The following is an 18193-nucleotide window of genomic DNA, read 5'->3' on the forward strand; positions in this document are numbered from 1 at the left end:
ATTTTGTGCATCTCTATGTTATGAGTTCAAATTCTGCCAAGTTCAATTTTGCCTTTCATCCTTTCAGGATTTTCAAAGTACCAGTTGAGTACTGGAGTTGATGAAATTGACTATCCCTGCTCCTCACAAATTTCAGGCCTTGTGCCAACAGAAGGGTTATTATTATTATTATTATTATTATTATTATTATTATTGAAGTTGGTGAGCTGGTAGAATCGTTAGTACACAGGATGAAATGCATACCGGTACTTCACTCAATGCTACGTTCTCAGTTCAAATTCTGCTGAGGCTGACTTTGCCTTTCATCCTTTCAGGGTCGATAAATTAAGTACCTGTTGCGTACTGGGGTCGATGTGATTGCCTACCCCATACCCTCAAATTCCAGGCCTTCAGTAGAAAGGATTATTATTATTGTTCATTTAGTGTCTGCTTTCCATGCTAGAATGGGTAATACATCTTGACTGGAATTGGTAACCTCGAGAGTTGTACCTGGTTCCACAATGATCTGGCATGGTTTCTACAGCTGGATGCCCTTCCTAATGCCAACCACTCCACGAGTGTAATGTCCTCTACAATCACAGCCTCTGTTTCACTGCTGTGTAACATGGCTGTTCTCGCAAAAGCTCCCACTTACATTATACAATGTACATTCTCCACTGTATTTGTATTCCATATCCTTACTGTCATCATGTCTTGGGTCATTGTGGCCAACAAAAGAAATTATTGAGGAGGAAGATGTCCTTCATATGATGGATGCTTTTGAATGATGGGCTTAACACACAACAGGAATACACTGATCTTTCATATCCAATTTGCAAGTCTAATCCAGAGTCCTGTTCAACTAAAGCATAGAATGAGATGAGCAGCGGATTAGTGAATTGACTGAAGGTTGAACCAGATTGATGTGGCATTATCTATATCTGGCAGATGAGTGGATGAAAGTAATGGAAAATAAAGTGTTCTATCCAGATACACAAATTAAACTGGTCATCCATAAGTATGCAGACTAATACGGTATGAAATTAGCCACCTGACCTCTACAGTGTGTGTGTGTGTGTGTGTGTGTGTGTGTGTGTGTGTGTACACGTGCTCTCACATGCATGTGCACAGACTTTTAAAAATGTTTTAATTGGCAGAAAAAATTACAAAAATGACTCAAGAACTGAGAGCTTCATGCATGGCACATATATACATGTACGCATGGACACACGGACACACACACAGAGATAAGGCTAAATGTGGTAACTGCAGAATAGAAACATTTGTCAATTGAACAATTATATCAGCAGTTCCCAGAGTGGATCAACTGAACTTGAATTCTAAAAGTGTGAAGAATTTGCTTTTGGGAGTTTTACAAGAGAAGGAATTTCTAATTTTTTTGAATCTAAGAAAAAAAAACAAACAAAAAAACAAAAGTAAAGAAGAAACCTGAATTAAATTTGTTGATGCCAGTACTATAATAAACAAACAACAATGAACATCAAATGATATTGTTTGGAGTGAGAATATAATGAATGTTTCAAGTGTGAGACTTTCATCAGAGAACAAGAGAACATGAAATGAGAGCTTGTTAAAAAGGTTTGTAGCAAACAGCTGCCATATTTCTGATCCCAATGTTTTGACAGGCAGCATTGGAAGTGAGCTCAGTTTAGTATTGCTTTCAGAGGCTTTTATTTCCCCTGCTGTAACAAGGCACAAAAGATTGTATTTTAGGTTTGTGAAGGAAATAGAAGTGTGAGATCCTTAGCTTGCTTTACTCTGGGTCACCTGGGGCTGAAGTAAACCTTGAAAAGTGGTGATTTAAATTTAAACCACATCGGAGTAGTTGCTTTTTTGCTTGCTGATAGATAGTGCCTACCTTGTTCTATGGTATTTGTTCATCATCAAAGTTTAGTATATTTTCCCAAAAGATAACAGCGCCAATAACGGCAGAGACACTCACAATGCTATCTATTCAACCAGTCAAACATGTTTTGATTGTTTCTGTGTGAACACTCATGTATATGCATGCACACACACACCTGTGGTAGTAAACATTCATGCGTGTGTGTATGTGTGTGAGTGAGTGAGTGTGTGTGCTCATAAGCATGTAATATCCCAATGGTTTATTGATTTTCATATATTCGTTTATTTTTAGTCATTAATTAAAAATAAAAGAAAACAAAAACAAAAAGAGCAACAGAAAAGAAAGGGAAAAGGAAACGCAGAAACAAATGGTTCAGAAACTATTTTTATAGAAAAGCTTTTAAAAATAAGCTTTTCTGGCAGCTAAAATGGCAAAATAACAGACAAGTGTGGCAGGTAAAAAATACTAACAAAAATGAATAAATAAATAGATAAAAAACTGGAAGAAAAAACACTTGGTTTGCAGGTAGAATTATCAAATAAAGAAGAAACAAAATCTACCTGGTATACCTGGAAACATTCACAGCATCTATACTATCTCATTAATGAAAAAAGGAAAGAAAAAAAAAGTTATCTGACAAAATGGAATAATCATTCTCAGAGAGAGACTAAGTAGAGACCAAAGAGACTAGAATTTACTTGAATACTAGATAACTAAACAGGTCAACATGTGAGAGAGAGAGAGAGAGAGAGAATTCTATTGTGTCACTGATACAGAAATTATATAAGTTATTCAACGGTGAAACATACCTAATACACAAACTGGTACAATGATGAGTCACAGGTTTAAAAGCTACATAATCATTTTGATGCAAGAGCGTCAGTGAAAATGCTGAAATTACATTAGCAAAGAATTAAGTAGTCAGTCAGTTGCAGAGCTAAGTTACTTCGGTTACTCATTAAGTTTTTGTTTTGTGACTATGGATGTGTGTATGTTTAATGTCCTCCAGTCAATTCACTTTTCGAGCTTATTCAAAATTTGATAATTTGTATAAATAAGTTTGTGCAAAAGAGGAAAATCATTATGGTGTAAAAGCTGTAAGAAAACAAAGTGATGCTGGTCAGAGGACTGGATGGCAAAGGCGGACAAACAAAGCCACAATTCAGCCTTTGACACACGACAATGGTTCCATCAAGAAAGAGACAAATCTATATCACCAGCCAATGAACTGTGGAGCATTGGATCAAAGAAATGATTAAATTGCTGGGTATCTGGCTCAGCTAGCACTTTCCCTATGATAAAACACACTGGAATAATAATAATAATAATAATAATAATAATAATAATAATAATAATAATAATAATAATAATAATAATAATAACAATGGACTTGACAGAGCAAAAAATTGGTACAACCACAAACCCGAAGGCATCATCGAAAATGATAATGCAAAAATCCTGTGGGATTTTATGATTCAGTGTGACCATGAGATAGAGAATAGGAAGCCAGACATAGTGTTAATTGAGAAAGAAAGCAAACTATGCTGGATCATAGATATAGCATGCCCAGCTGACAACAAGGTATGTGATAAGGACGAAAGTGGAGAGCTATGACAGGTTAGCTTGGGAGATTAAGTAGTTGTGGTCGATGAAAAAGGTAGTAGTAGTACCAATAAGTGTCGGAGCCCTATGAACAGTGAGTAAAAATCTTGAGAAGTATGTGGAACAAATAGGGACTGCAATAAGGAGCACTTGCAGAAAACAGCAATACTTGGAACTGCTCAAATACACCGGAAGGTGTTTGAAAAATAAGGGGTGTTACCTCAGTTCCCTGCGTTAGAAGCTGTGCAAAGGCAATAATAATAATAATAATCCTTTCTACTATAGGTACATGGTATGAAATTTAGGAGGAGAGGGCTAGTTGATTACATTGACCCCCCCCCCCCCCCCAGTGTTTAACTGACATTTATTTCACTGACCCCAAAAGGATGAAAGGCAAAGTCGACCTCAGTAGAATTTGAACTCAGATCATAAAGATGGATGAAATGCCACTTAAGCATTTAGCCTGGTATGTTAACAATTCTGTCAGCTTGCTTCCTTAATAATAATGACAAAAACAATGTGGAAGGATTTTGACAAGAAATATTCTAATTTTTTCAATCGATGGAACCAACCAATTATGTAAGGTGACTGGGTGCTTCACAAACACTTGTACTAATACAACAAAGATAGGCCTTCAAGTTTAATGCACAGTAACCTTGGATCAAGTGAAAGCTATGGATTAACCAAAGTGCCACATAATGGGACTGGACTTTGGGCTTTATCACTGCAAAGCAAACATTTTAGACTATATTCTTGAAAGTAATGCCTCAGGATAGACAAAATCTAAGCAGAAACTAGCAGAAGAAAATGGTGTGTGTGCTTTTCATCATCATCATTTAATGCCCGCTTTCCATGCTAGCATGGGTTGGACGATTTGACTGAGGACTGGCTATGTGCATAAATGACTGAAGGCTTGTAGCCTTCATCCATTTATGTGGTGAGGTGTTTGGCTCATGATCATTAAGTTGTAAGTACAATTCTAGGACTGGCAGCACATAAATACCAAGGTGTACTTTCTCATAAGTGACAGCCTGCAGTGCTTCATGAATAAATGAGATACACTCAGTCACAGAATATATGTATCTATTGATTTTGTTCTGCATAAAATGAGTTCCAACGTTCCCTTTTCAGTGCTGAGTTAGTACAACAGAGGACAATAATAAAAGAGAGATAAATATGGATGTTAATTAAGTAGAATAATACAACTAGTTTTAAAACAAAAAGGAATATAGAACAGAATAGCAAATGACAAATAATAAGTTCCGAATATCAGTAGAAGTCGCATGATCAAATGTTATTGAAACTCACAGAAAGCCATTAGGATGAGTGACAGGCCTATTGAAATATCAGGACAGATGATCTTGTGATTAAGAGGAAAACAAAATAAATAAATAAATAACCAGTTACTAAATTTAGAAGAAAATATTCAAAACAAAATGAGGTACCATTAGGATTGTCTAAAGAAATATCTAAGTTACAAGAAGCATAATAATGAAAACAATGATATCAGAGACAAGAGAGAGATTTATTGAATCTATATTTATCTTGTGAGTGCATCTGAAACAGAGAAGATGAGAGTGAAATCAAGGATCAATATAAATAGTTCACATTATGAAATATGATGATACAGCACATTCAGAATAAAATGAACTCAATCAGAACTAATGCGTAGTAGCAGTGGTGGTGATATGTGTTTTGTTTTGTTTCAATTAGCACAGTAATGGATGGTACAACCAGTAGAGCATTGGTCAAACTGTGTTGGAGCAGTCCACTTTTCTTATATAGACTATTTTATTTACTGACTTCAGAAGAATGAGAAACAGAGTCAAATACTAGGGGGTAGATTTAATGAACTGAATCACCCAACCCACCCATGGGAACTTGTGGCTCCCAGCCTATTATCAGCCCTGTTTGTGTGTGTGTGAGAGAGAGAGAGAGAGAGAGAGAGAGAGAGAGAGAGAGAGAGAGAGAGAGAGGAGAGAGAGAGAGAGAGAGAGAGAGAGAGATAGAGAGAGAGAGAGAGAGAGAGAGAAAAAGAGAGAGAGAGAGAGAAAGAGAGAGAGAGAGAGAGAGAAAGGGTTGGTTGGTTGCTTCCTTCGTTGCAATTACAGCTATTTACCTCTTTCTGAACATTCCTTTGACCCCAGTCCAAGTCTTACAGAATAATACAAACAAGACAAATTATTCTATCTTTAGAACATTAAGAAGGCAATAAATAAATAAATACCAAACGGTGCCAACAGCAGCCTCAACCAACTTGAATGTGATGTCACAGAGTTAGAAATACATAAGCATACCATAGGGAATAGAGAAAACATGGGTTTCAAATTTTGGTACAAGGCCACCAAGCTCAGGGGAGGGGCTAAGTCAATTATATCGATCCCAGAGATCAACTGAGACTTATTTAATTGATCCTGGAAGTATGAAAAGTGAAGTCGACCAGGGCAGAATTTGAACTCGGAATGTAAAGACAGATGAAATGCCACTAAGCATTTTGCTAACAATTTTACCAGCTCATCACATTAACCCTTTCCTTACCAACCCAGCTGAAACTGTCTCTGGCTCTGTAGTACAAATGTCTTGTTTTCATAAGTTTTGAATTAAAATCTTCCACCAAACCTTAGTCACAATTTATGTTCCTAACACTAGCTTAATGACAACTAAGTTATTTTATTAAATTCTTTGTTGTATTTAAAAGTAACTGAAAGAAACACAGAACATCTCAAAATAAATACAGTTATGAAAGGGTTAAAACTATTCTTTCATATTTTTTAATGGTCTCAGTCATCAAGAAACGTTATCTTGTGACAGGACTATGACAGCAAGCACATTGAAAAGAGGTAAGTAAGTTATAAGAATTAACCCTTTGATGGCCATGTTTCTTATGACATACACAAACTATCATTCAATTCATTTTGAAAAGAAACCAGAATTTGAAGGAATTTCCCAAAATCACCAATTTCCTAATTGAACTGGTGTAAGGTAGAAAGCTTGCAGAATTTACATTTGACAGATATTTGTCCTCATCTTGTTTGTTGTTAACACGTTTCGGCTGATATACTCTCCAGCCTTCATTAAGTGTCTTGGGGAAATTTCGAACCTGGGTTCTCATTCCTTAGGTATTTTTTTCTCAATGTTGTTATTATTATTATTATTATTACTATTATTATTATTCAGGTCACTGCCTGGAATCGAACTCGGAATCTTGGGGTTAGTAGCCCACACTTTTAACCACTATGCCATATGCAGAATTGTTAGAATGTTGGATAAAATGCTCAGTGGCATTCCTTCCAACTCTTCATACTCTGAGTTCAAATTCCACTGGGGTCAATTTTACTTTTTATACTTTAAGAATTGATAAAATAAGCCCCAGTCAAGCACCATGATTGATGTAATCGATTAACACCCTGACTTTTCTTTAAAATTGCTGGCCTTGTATCTGTAGTAGGGAGAATTATTAAACTGACATCTTACATAAAACTGTGTTGGAAACTGTTAATTTAAATATAAACACTTTTAAGATGCAAGGTTTTGTGTCACAGAAGCAGGTGGTTTTGAATGGTGTAAAAGGGTTTTAAGATCTAAATTACAGATTCAAGGAAAATGAGATACAACTGTAGACACTTGTGTAGGAAGTAGCAATTATAATGCCAATAGTAATTAATGCTAATAATCAACGAAGACATTCTTGTATAAATACAAGTCAAGGCATTAGACATGATGCCAAATTAGTATTCTGCAATGAAAGCTAAAATACAGCACAAAACTGTCTTGAACAAAATCTTCATCGTTTCACAAGCACAAAGTACTTTGAAGCAGAATGATGCAGCTTGAAGAATATCGCACTGCATAAATGTCTTGAAGTAAGTGAGAGAGTGAGGAGATGTCTACATTTAAAGTTCATATGTACGTGATTTATTTTGACAGTCATTAGAAAAATAAGTGAGAAGAAAGAAGTGGATCAGAAGTACATAATTAAGAGTTTGGAGTCTGGTTAGTGGTGAAGAAAGCAGCAGACAAACTAATTTGGTCACAAGATTTGATTTGTAACTATTTTTTGACAGTTTTACACTTTGATTAATTATTAAATCTTTGAATACTCATAAAACAACTAAAATTAGTGTCATTCAAATATGAAATGACATGCGTTTGATCTGCTAGATCAATAGTTCTCAAAATGGTAAAGACAAACCGTAACCCTTCCAAACCAAAATATCACTGAAATGATTTGCGCATCCAGTCATAGATATCATGCCAAGGCTGACAATGGAGTTCAATGCAGCCCTGTGACACACTGGATCCAGTCGAACCATTCAGCATGCCAGTGTGAAAAAACAGACATTAAATCAGTGGTTTCCAAATGCGGTCCACAATGGCCCTTGAGGATCCGTATTGAATTTTATTGCTAAAATTTATCTGCAATAAATTGGTTACACTTCTACAATACACAAAATACATCAATCATTTTTTTATATACAAGTCCTAATAATATGTAATTATAAAAATATAACAGGATTTTTGAAACATCAAACAGATGTAAAATAGGAATCAAAAGAGGTCAACAGGTAGAAAATGGTTGAGAAACACGGGATTAAACAATGATGAGGATGGTGATGGAAAAAGTGTGCATCCATATAATTCTTCATTCTTCACCGTGGTGTTTAATAAGTTTAAAATCATTTCCATTTGCCTGGCCCCTGTTCAATCCCCACAGAAGTTACCCTGTATGAGAAACAATCTGCTAGTTCACATCAGGAGCTTTGTGCACAAAAAAGCCCTCACTCTTCAGAGAGAACAAAATCCTTAGATCCAAATGGAAAACCATCAAGCATTTCCAATGGAATTCTTCATTAATTCCATCAAATGTCTTTCAATATTTTGTTGTTGTTGTTCAGCATCAGATTAGCCATGATGAAGCTTAGCTCTCTGACCATTCCATCCTTAGATTTATGTAGTGTATCCAAAATTACATAATCCAAAGAGTCTTTTTTAAGAGAGTAGTGTATAATTAAGGGAAATCCATTTCCTATTTTGAGTGGGTGGATTACTCATGTAGAGGCATGTTCCACACTCACATAAATTAGCATATTTAATGAAGTAAGCATTAATAAGTAGAAGGGATACTTGGGCAATTTAAAAGATACAAAGACTTAAATGCATTTTTAATTTATTCCATTTATTTAATAGTTTGGGGGGAAGGAGTTAATTGGATAGAATGACTCTTCCATAATGTAACTGCTTCAGTTTCGACATGTGGCCTTAGAGCAAGTCCCTAACAAGACAAGTTTAACACTAGAAAAAGCTAGAATTAGTACGTGATGAAGAAAATAACAGATATTGTTTATAGACATGCAATGAATCAAAGATTGTAGTTATAATCTAGGAATCAAACATATCTGGTAGCACAACTTGGCAATATGTCCATGGGTTACATAGAAATTCCTAAACCCAATGAATTACATAACACATCATAATTTCTTTGACATATAATAAAAGTCAACTAGGTGTGGGCACCACACCTAGTTTTGTCTTCGTATACATTGTAAACACAAGACATGGCCAGGCAACATTTGAACCAAGGCTGTTAAAATGTTGAGATGACATTTCTCTGACAAACATTATTAATGGAAAAAAGAAATAAAAAAACCAATACAAACAATTAGAATTATATAATGTGAGAGTGGAAGCCTGAAGACATCAAATCAATTAAGCTGATAAAAATAGGAATTACACGGACCTCATTAAAGTATGTTAACTCATTGTTTCAGTTAATATATACTTTAAAGAATTAAAGACATAAGTCAGAATAATTCTAAGCTCTTTGCATATAATGAAAAAGAGAGAGGATGACTGTAAGAGGACCATTTTAAAGGAAATCTGTTGAGTGTGTAGCGTGGTGCCAATTCATAACAGCCGGCAATATGACGTTCAAATTCTGTTGAGGTCGACTTTGCTTTTCATCCATTTGGGGGTCAATAAATTAAGTACCAGTTGTGTACTGGGTCGATCTAATCGACTGGCCACCTCCCCTAAGATTTTGGGCCTTGTGCCTAGAGTAGAAAAGAATATCCAGTTAACTTGGGATGAATACAAAAAAAAAAAAAAATGTAGCTGCAATAATTCAATGGAATTTTTGCAAGAAGTTTGGTTTTGCATGTACAGGAAAGAGCTTTGACCTTTTTGAAGAAACAGAAAAGTTCTTGAAAACAATAAAGTGAGCTGTTATGGAACTTCTCTGAATAAACATAAAAGAGAATAGAACACTAACAAGCCAGTTATTGCAGATGTTGATAAGAGAGTTTGTCTTGTAATTGACAGGAAATGTTCATTTGATGCCAGAATTTATCAAATTCTGGAACACAGAAATTAATAAGGTTATGATTCTGCCAATTGGAGCCTTGGGTACTGGTGAAAAATTTGAGAGTAAACCATGCAAAACCAGATCTTAGTATGGGAGTGGAGCCTTATTTACTTAGGCCTACAAAAATTATCCAGGAAGTCTTTGATAGAAATAGCATAAAGAGCTTTTATGAGAGAAAACTGCTTCTCATCCCAGATTACAAGTCATGGTACAATGGGAAACATAACCCTTTTTTTGCTGCATTTATTTTGTGATGCTCTGTGTTTCAATTACTCTTTTACTTGTTTCAGTCATTTGACTGCGGCCATGCTGGAGCATCGCCTTTAGTCGAAGAAATCAACCCCAAGACTTATTCTTTGTAAGCCTAGTACTTATTCTATTGGTCTCTTTTGCCTTACTGCTAAGTCACGGGGACGTAAACACACCAGCATCGGTTGTCAAATGATGTTGGGGACAAACACGCACAAACACACACATATATATACATATATACGACGGGCTTCTTTCAGTTTCCATCTACCAAATCCACTCACAAGGCTTTGGTCGGCCCAAAGCTATAGTAGAGGACACTTGCCTAAGGTGCCATGCAGTGGGACTGAACTCGGAACCATGTGGTTGGTAAGCAAGCTACTTACCACACAGCCACTCCTGCGCCTACTTTAAACGTAACAAAGAATTTAGTAAAACAACTTCATTATCATTAAGCTAGTGTTAGGAACATAAATTGTGACTAAGGTTTGGTGGCAGATTTTAATTCAGAACTTATGAAAACAAGACATTTGTACTACAGAGCCAGAGGCAGTTTCAGCTGGGTTGGTCACAAAAGGGTTAAACGAGTGACAACTTCAATACAGTATGCTGTCTTTTATTTTTTACTTATTTAAGTCAAGCTGGGGCACTACCTTGAAGAAATTTAGTCAAACAAATTGACTACTGTACTTATTTCTTTGTAATGACTGGTATTTATTCTATGAATCTCTTTTGCTGAACTGCTAGGTTACAGGGATGTAAACACACCAACACCAGTTGTCAAGTAGTGGTGGTGGGGAACAAACACACATATGTATGTATACATATGATGGGCTTCTTACAGTTTCTGTCTACCAAATCCACTCACAAGGCTTTGCCAACCTGATGATGCTTGCCCAAGGTGCTACCACATAGTGTGGGACTGAACCCAGAACCATAAAGTTGGTAAGCAAACTTCTTACCACACCTGCAGAATAATAATAACGATTTCCAATTTGTGCACAAAGCTAGAAATTTTAAGGAGTCAGTCAATTACACTGACCCCAGTGCATAACTGGTACTTATTTTATCGACCTTGATAGAATGAAAAGGTAAACTTCAGTAAAATTTGCACTCAGGATGTGAAGAGCCAGAAGGAACGCTGCCAACGATTCTGCTAGTTCACTACCTTAATCGTGGCACTCCATCAGTTACGACGACAAGGCTTCCAGTTGATCTGATCAATGGAACAGCCTGCTCGTGAAATTAACTTGCAAGTGGCTGAGCACTCCACAGACATGAGTACCCTTAAGATAGTTCTCGGGGAGATTCAGCGTGACACTCAGTGTGACAAGGGTGGCCCCTTTGAAATACAGGTACAGCGGAAACAGGTAGAAAGAGAGAAAGTTGTGGTGAAAGAGTACAGTAGGGTTCGCCACCAGCCCCTGCCAGAGCCTTGCGGAGCTTTAGGTGTTTTCATTCAATAAAAACTCACAATGCCCGGTCTAGGAATCGAAACCATGATCCTACGACCACGAGTCCGCTGCCCTAACCACTGAGCCATTGCACCTCCACACCACCTTAATAATGGCAACAACAATAATTCTTTCTGCCATAGGCACAAGGTTTGAAACTTTGGGTGGGGGGGAAGCTAGTCAGTTGCAACAACCACAGTGCTCAATCCTGAAAGGGTGAAAAACAAATTGGAACTGGACAATGCAAAACCAGAAGAAATGCTGCCAAACATTTAGTCTGGTAATGCTAACTCATCATCTAAATGGTAGGAATAAATAATCATTCATGCGATTTAAGAAGGGGGGAGGCTCTGAAAGGGGTCTCAGGGAGTAGCGTCCCTGCCTTCCTGAGCTACTTTTCCACTGCATTTCTTAAAAATCGTGGTAGAGGCCTTGGTCTCAGGACCACTCATGTCTAGAAACTGAGCTTGGGGGTAAGCAAGGGCATGCTCCCTGTAGAAAATCCAGCTCCAAAACAGCCTCATGATAGCAAGGGAGAATGGGCACCAGCCTGCCTCAGTTGCTATGGCATTGAGGTAGATCCAGCCACCCCCATTAACGGGGACAAAACCCAGATTTAAAACACTGGATGATGATGATGATAATGATGATGATGAACACACCTGCATGAACTACCCCTCCACCACACCTACTAAAATTAAAAGCATTCATTTGATTCAGCAAATTGCTATATACAACTTTTCTTATTCTTCTAAGTGCATTTCTCATGTTTCCTTTTTATTTCTGCTCATATCAATACTAAAAGACAGAAACTGCAAATTAAATTCCTCCAATGCAATCCCATTTCTACAACTGATGCCATTAATTGCTTAATCTGCATGCAAAACAAGCACAAAATTCCTTGTCCAAAACTACTTTGTTTTAGAATCCTCATCTGTATTAAGAAGAGAAGTGACTAACCTGCACCAATCCAAACGAAATACCAAAGTTGATGTCTCTCATTCTAGCCATATATTTTCATACTCAAGAGTCAGGCACATCACACTTTGTCACTAGAGAAATTTATGAGACAACCAGCTCCAATAAAGTTTTTCTTTACCTTTTTTTTCCCCCCTTTCTTTTGTGACTATTTAAGAATAGATGCATCTAATCAATGACAACATTTTAATATCCTATCTTGGGAATAGGTCTTGCAAAGACCTGTGAGCAAGTATAATCTGATCTACTCAACATCATTATGATGCTAACCAAAATAAATCAAATATTCTCCAGCCACTGAAATTAATTAGCTGCTGCTTTTCCTAATGTTGCAACAACTGTCTAAACCCGAAAGTGAATCTATCTGAGATACCATTATATTGTCAGAATCAATCAGCCATATATGAAGAATTCTATATAAAGCATCAATAAACAAAAGACTTATCAAAGAGGTAACCAATATTTGCAGTAATTTCCATTACTTTAGCTATCAGCAAGATGACCATCCAGTCTACTTCCATGATATAATAAAGCAGATGTTCCAATTTTCAGATTCTTAATATAAAAAGAATCATGTATGAAAGACAACTTGTTTTATTTGAAAAAAATTACAAATACAAAGATTTGCAAACAAAGCTCTTTCTTATGTTCGCACCTGTTGCCTATTTTTAGTTAGCATCTGGAATCATCTCAACGGAAACAGCACAAAACACTTGTAGGATTTGCAATGGAATTAAAACATTATAAAACATTCGAGATTAACCAATATATAAATGAGAGCCATTGAAAGTTGGCAAAAAATTTGAGAATAAAATTCATTTAACAGAGATAGTTCTATCTTTGTTAAATTTCTTTTTTTTTTTTTAAAGCTAATCTGTGACTATTGATTTCTTGACAGCCACACGTTTACAGATTTAACAGCAGAGAGGAAATGATACAGCCTAAAACTGGTGCTTTTTCCAAAAGATATTAACAACATTAATGAAGTTAATTGGATAGAATTGGGGATCAAAATCAGGTTGCCAAATCAGCTTATTGGAACACTGTGCATTATTCTACTTACTTGGCAAATATTGCAGAATATTAATCTAAAATTTACTTTTATCTTGTACTCAACTTTCTAACCTCAAACAGTTGCAATCATTCATAGTGTAGGCACCACAACAATCCAAGTATATTTTAGAGGCAAAATAGTGTGAAGATATTAATTTCAAATTCCTTTGCATTCATTCACTATTTACAACTGCCATTAACAGCTCACAATGTCTCACCTTATTGGGGCTTCTATTAGATCAAATAGTAAATTATCAATGTATTTTCCATTCTTAAAAGGATTGTTAATTGTAGTTAATCCAATTACTATGTTGAAATATTAATTTATCTCAGCAGTTCTTTGTCCTAATTACTGATAATTTCCACAGTAGCTATGCAAACATTTATCTAATTATTGAAATATCAAGACACTTAATTCTTCAAATGATATTTTGGCTCTAACATCAAGAATAGGGAAGTACATTTTCTCCTTTGTAGTTTTAATCTATATTGTGATTCAATAATTGAAAAAAAGTGTCATGTTCTTTGAAAATATTCACAGCAAAAGAAGACCAAAGAGGGCAATGCAAAAAATGGTAAAAGCACATTGTTTGACGGTGAACCATTTCCGATGACATGACAATGAGCTTGGCACATTTAACCAATCCATGCCAGTATATGAAAAACTGACATTAAAATGTGTTCTTTGAATTTTATTTCATAGGTTAGTCATTGGATTGCATATTATAATTGACACTAGAAAGATACAAGGGACAAGATAGAATCTGAACTTGGAAAGTAACCAAATACCACAACATATTTTGCCTGGTGCACCACTAAATGTAGCATTCTGCCACCATAATATATATATATTATATACCTATTTGCTCATGTACAGGTTGAACCCCTAATTTAATGTTAAACCTTGGTACAAATTTTTTCCCCTCACATTCAAACATGATATAAGCTCTGCCATGTGTATAAATTGTATCCCAGACTTTTCAATTAAAATCAAGTATAAAATAGTGCAACATGAGTAAAAGCAGTGTGTGCATATGTGTGTGTGTGTGTGTGTGTTCATACATCCATCCTTCAAATATCAATTATATTGAGACGTAAATATTCCTAAAAGTGTGATAAATAATATAAATATTCCAAGCATTTTTGAACTGAGGATTTAAAGTTGCATTCTTTCAATTATATTAAAGAAGAAACAATATTTCTAATGTTTTGTGGTAATGTAACAGAGTGCTGATTATTTTTCCTTGGGTAGTCGATGGAGGGATTTGGCAATGACTGCAGGCACAAGTTGAATAGATTCCACAAGACACACAATGATAACTTACAAGAGAAGTCAAGCGTAAGTTAGTTAAGGAAGTGACAGAGAGTGAAAAGGCATTGGCCAAAATATAGAGGGAAGACAAGTTGTTAGATGTTATATATATATATATGGATGCTGGAAGAAAGAGATTCTGTGAGATAGTGGAGACAGGTACATACCAGAGATAGACAAATGAAAGTTTGGGAAGAGGTATTTAGATAAGAAGCAGAGCCTCAGAGAATAGATGAAGAAGAATCAAGACAGCAATGACGGTGTTATTGAAACAGATATTAACACATGAGTAATCTTTCATAAACATACCATCACACAAACACACAATGAAATTAGTAGCAGTTTGAGCAGAAACAACTATTTGCTCTTCTGGTTTACCTAACTGAATAAAACGAGATTTATGTGCGTGTACATGCACACACACACACACACACATGATAGATATATAGATAAGTAGCTAGATTTGTCATCACATTGCTAAAGATCAGGCCCACTCCCAATAACATTCCAGATTTAAATAATTTTAATAACGATTTCTTGGCTTCCTATACCTTTAGTGAGCTAGCATCCACTTTTACTGTTAAGTTTACCTGCAGCAGGCGTTGCTGGGTATTATTTCCCCAGTCGTGTGTGTGTGTGTGTGTGTGTGTAAACAGACTCCACTCCTACATCACGGTTGAGTAATAAGCAGTCGGTAGGCATCCAGCTGTAAAAACAATTCTTCCAACAAATAAACCCCTCCCATCCACATTAAAAAAGAGAAAACATGAGGTAAATTTTATATATGTATATATATATATATCTATATATGTGTGTGTGTGTGTGTGTGTGTGTGTGTGTGTGTGTGTGTGTGTATATATGTGTGTGTGTGTGTGTATATATGTACGATGTATAAATCAAAATGATTTTACTGAGACTAACAACAGTCAATGGGAAAAATTACTATTCCACGAGATAAAGGTGTGTATTATCAAAATGAGTATTTTAAGAAGTGATGCAGCAACATTTTTGACACACGAATCAAAATGTCAAGATAACTGATTTGAATGAGAAAATTATCTAGTTGCTACACCATTATTATTATTATTATTATTTGAGAGAAAACTAAAATATTTTGGATACTTTAATAGTAAGAAGAAAAAAATGGTTTACAGAAATTTTTAACAGAGATTCAGTGAGACAGAGGAGACAGGTATACATAGAAGTGATAGAGAAATGAAACTTTGGAAAGAAGCAAAATGAATGGGACAAAAGGCAGAGACAAACTAAGAATTGGATGGGTGGGTGACATGAAGAACTAAACAAACTGAAAACTGCAGTGAGGTAGAAAGATAGCACTAGGAAGAGTGAGATGTTATTTCATGATATTCAATCTGCTGAGAACAGATGATACCCGATGATGATGATGATGATGATGCTGACGACGACGATGATGATGATGATGTTGACGACGACGGTGATGATGATGATGATGATGGTGTGTAGTTTCAGGTGACTTTGTTGGAATACAAACTTGAAGAGTTTTCAGTCAATTATATGAACACCAGTAATTTGTTTGCTATCTATTTTATTGTTTTCAAAAGATGTGCATCACACATGCCTCATGAGACTTTGAGCCAACTTGTATGAATGTAAAGCAAAAGTCAAACATAAAATAATAATATTAATAATAATAATAGATAAGGAAGAAAGAAAAGTGGAGAGATATGACAGGTTAGCTTGGGAGGTAAAGCAGTTGTGGTCGATGAAAAAGGTGGCAGTAGTAACAATAAGTGTCGGAGCCCTGGGAACAGTGAGCAAAAATCTCGAGAAGTACATGGAACAAATAGGGGCTGCAATAAGGGTGGAGCGCTTGCAGAAAACAGCACTGCTAGGAACCGCTCGAATACTCCAGAAGGTGCTCGAAAAATAAAGGGTGTTACCTTAGTTTACTGTTAGTGAACTCTAACAACACTTTATTTAGTGATAGGAAGAGTAAAAGATCAGTAAATAAGAAAATGGCTAATATAGAAACATTAATGGTACAAATGGGTGGAGGCAAGTCTGTGGAGTTAAGAAGTGTGTGTGTGTGTGTGTGTGTGTGTGTGTGTGTGTGTGTGTGCATTTGTCATCCACTACTGCCTGACAATTGGTGTTGGTTTGTTTATGTTCCATTAACTTGGTAGTTTGGTAAAGGAGACTGATATAATAAGTACCAGATATAAAAATAAAAACTGGAGGCAATTTGTTTTGATTAAACCCTTTAATGTGGGTGCTCCAACATGACCGAAACTAGTAAAAGATAATAGTGTAGACCACCCAGAGGCAAACAAAGACAATGGGGGAGGGGGGAGTCAGTTCAGGAACTTGGAACTGGATTTCAATTCTGACCATTTTCCTTCAGATTTCCTGTGACATTATGGGTACAGTGAATGCATTTCAGTCAAATCGACCCTAGGACTTATTCATTGTAAGCCTAGTACTTATTCCATAGGTCTCTTTTGCCAAACCACTAAGTTACAGGGACATGAACACACCAACATTGGTTGTTAAGCAATAGAGGGGGGAACAAACACAGATACAACTACACACACACAATGGGCTTCTTTCAGTTTCTGTCTACCAAATCCACTTACAAGGCTTTGGTCGGCCCGAGGCTATAGTAGAAGACACTTGCCCAAAGTGGCATGCAGTGGGACTGAACCCGGAACTATGTGGTTGGGAAGCAAGCTACTTACCACACAGCCATGCCTGCGCCTATTTGAATACTGAATGAGAGTAAGTATTTTTTTATTGTTATTATTATTACGATAATGATTAGTTTTTCTTTCAACTTTGCTTCCATTTCTTGCCAAGTGTCTTCCTGACACCTAGGACAGAGAAACTCACTGTACACCAATATTTCTATCATTATTATCATTACTACTACTGTTATTATTAGTACTGTTATTATTACTACTACCACTACTACTATTACTATTACTACTACTACTACCACTATTATTACTACTACTACTACCACTATTATTACTACTACTACTACTACCACTATTATTACTACTACTACTACTATTACTATTATTACTACTGTTATTATTACTACTACTACCACTACTATTATTATTATTATTATTATTATTATTATTATTCTACTTGCATACAGAAATAGTTCGACCATATGGTGGAAATATTTTGTTGCTAGGTATCAGACAGAAGCAAGTAGAATAATATAAAGCTGATACAAGATGTAGAGAAAGAGAGAACAGAAATGCCAACAACATCAATAGTAATTATTTAGCTGATACACTTCTTCCATGACCAAACTATCTGAAATATTCAAGTCAGTTGAAAGGCCAACA

The 18193-nt window shown here is 35.9% G+C and overlaps 1 protein-coding gene across 13 annotated transcripts in view; it reads right to left on the reverse strand.

Annotated features, from left to right (window-relative positions):
- Window positions 1-18193, reverse strand: part of LOC106867178 (ras-related C3 botulinum toxin substrate 2) — a 227838-nt gene that overhangs the window by 55709 nt on the left and 153936 nt on the right. The window lies entirely within an intron of this gene.

The sequence above is a fragment of the Octopus bimaculoides genome, chromosome 7 (genome assembly GCF_046866305.1).
Source record: "Octopus bimaculoides isolate indiv1 chromosome 7, ASM4686630v1, whole genome shotgun sequence".
Lineage (NCBI taxonomy): Eukaryota > Metazoa > Mollusca > Cephalopoda > Octopoda > Octopodidae > Octopus > Octopus bimaculoides.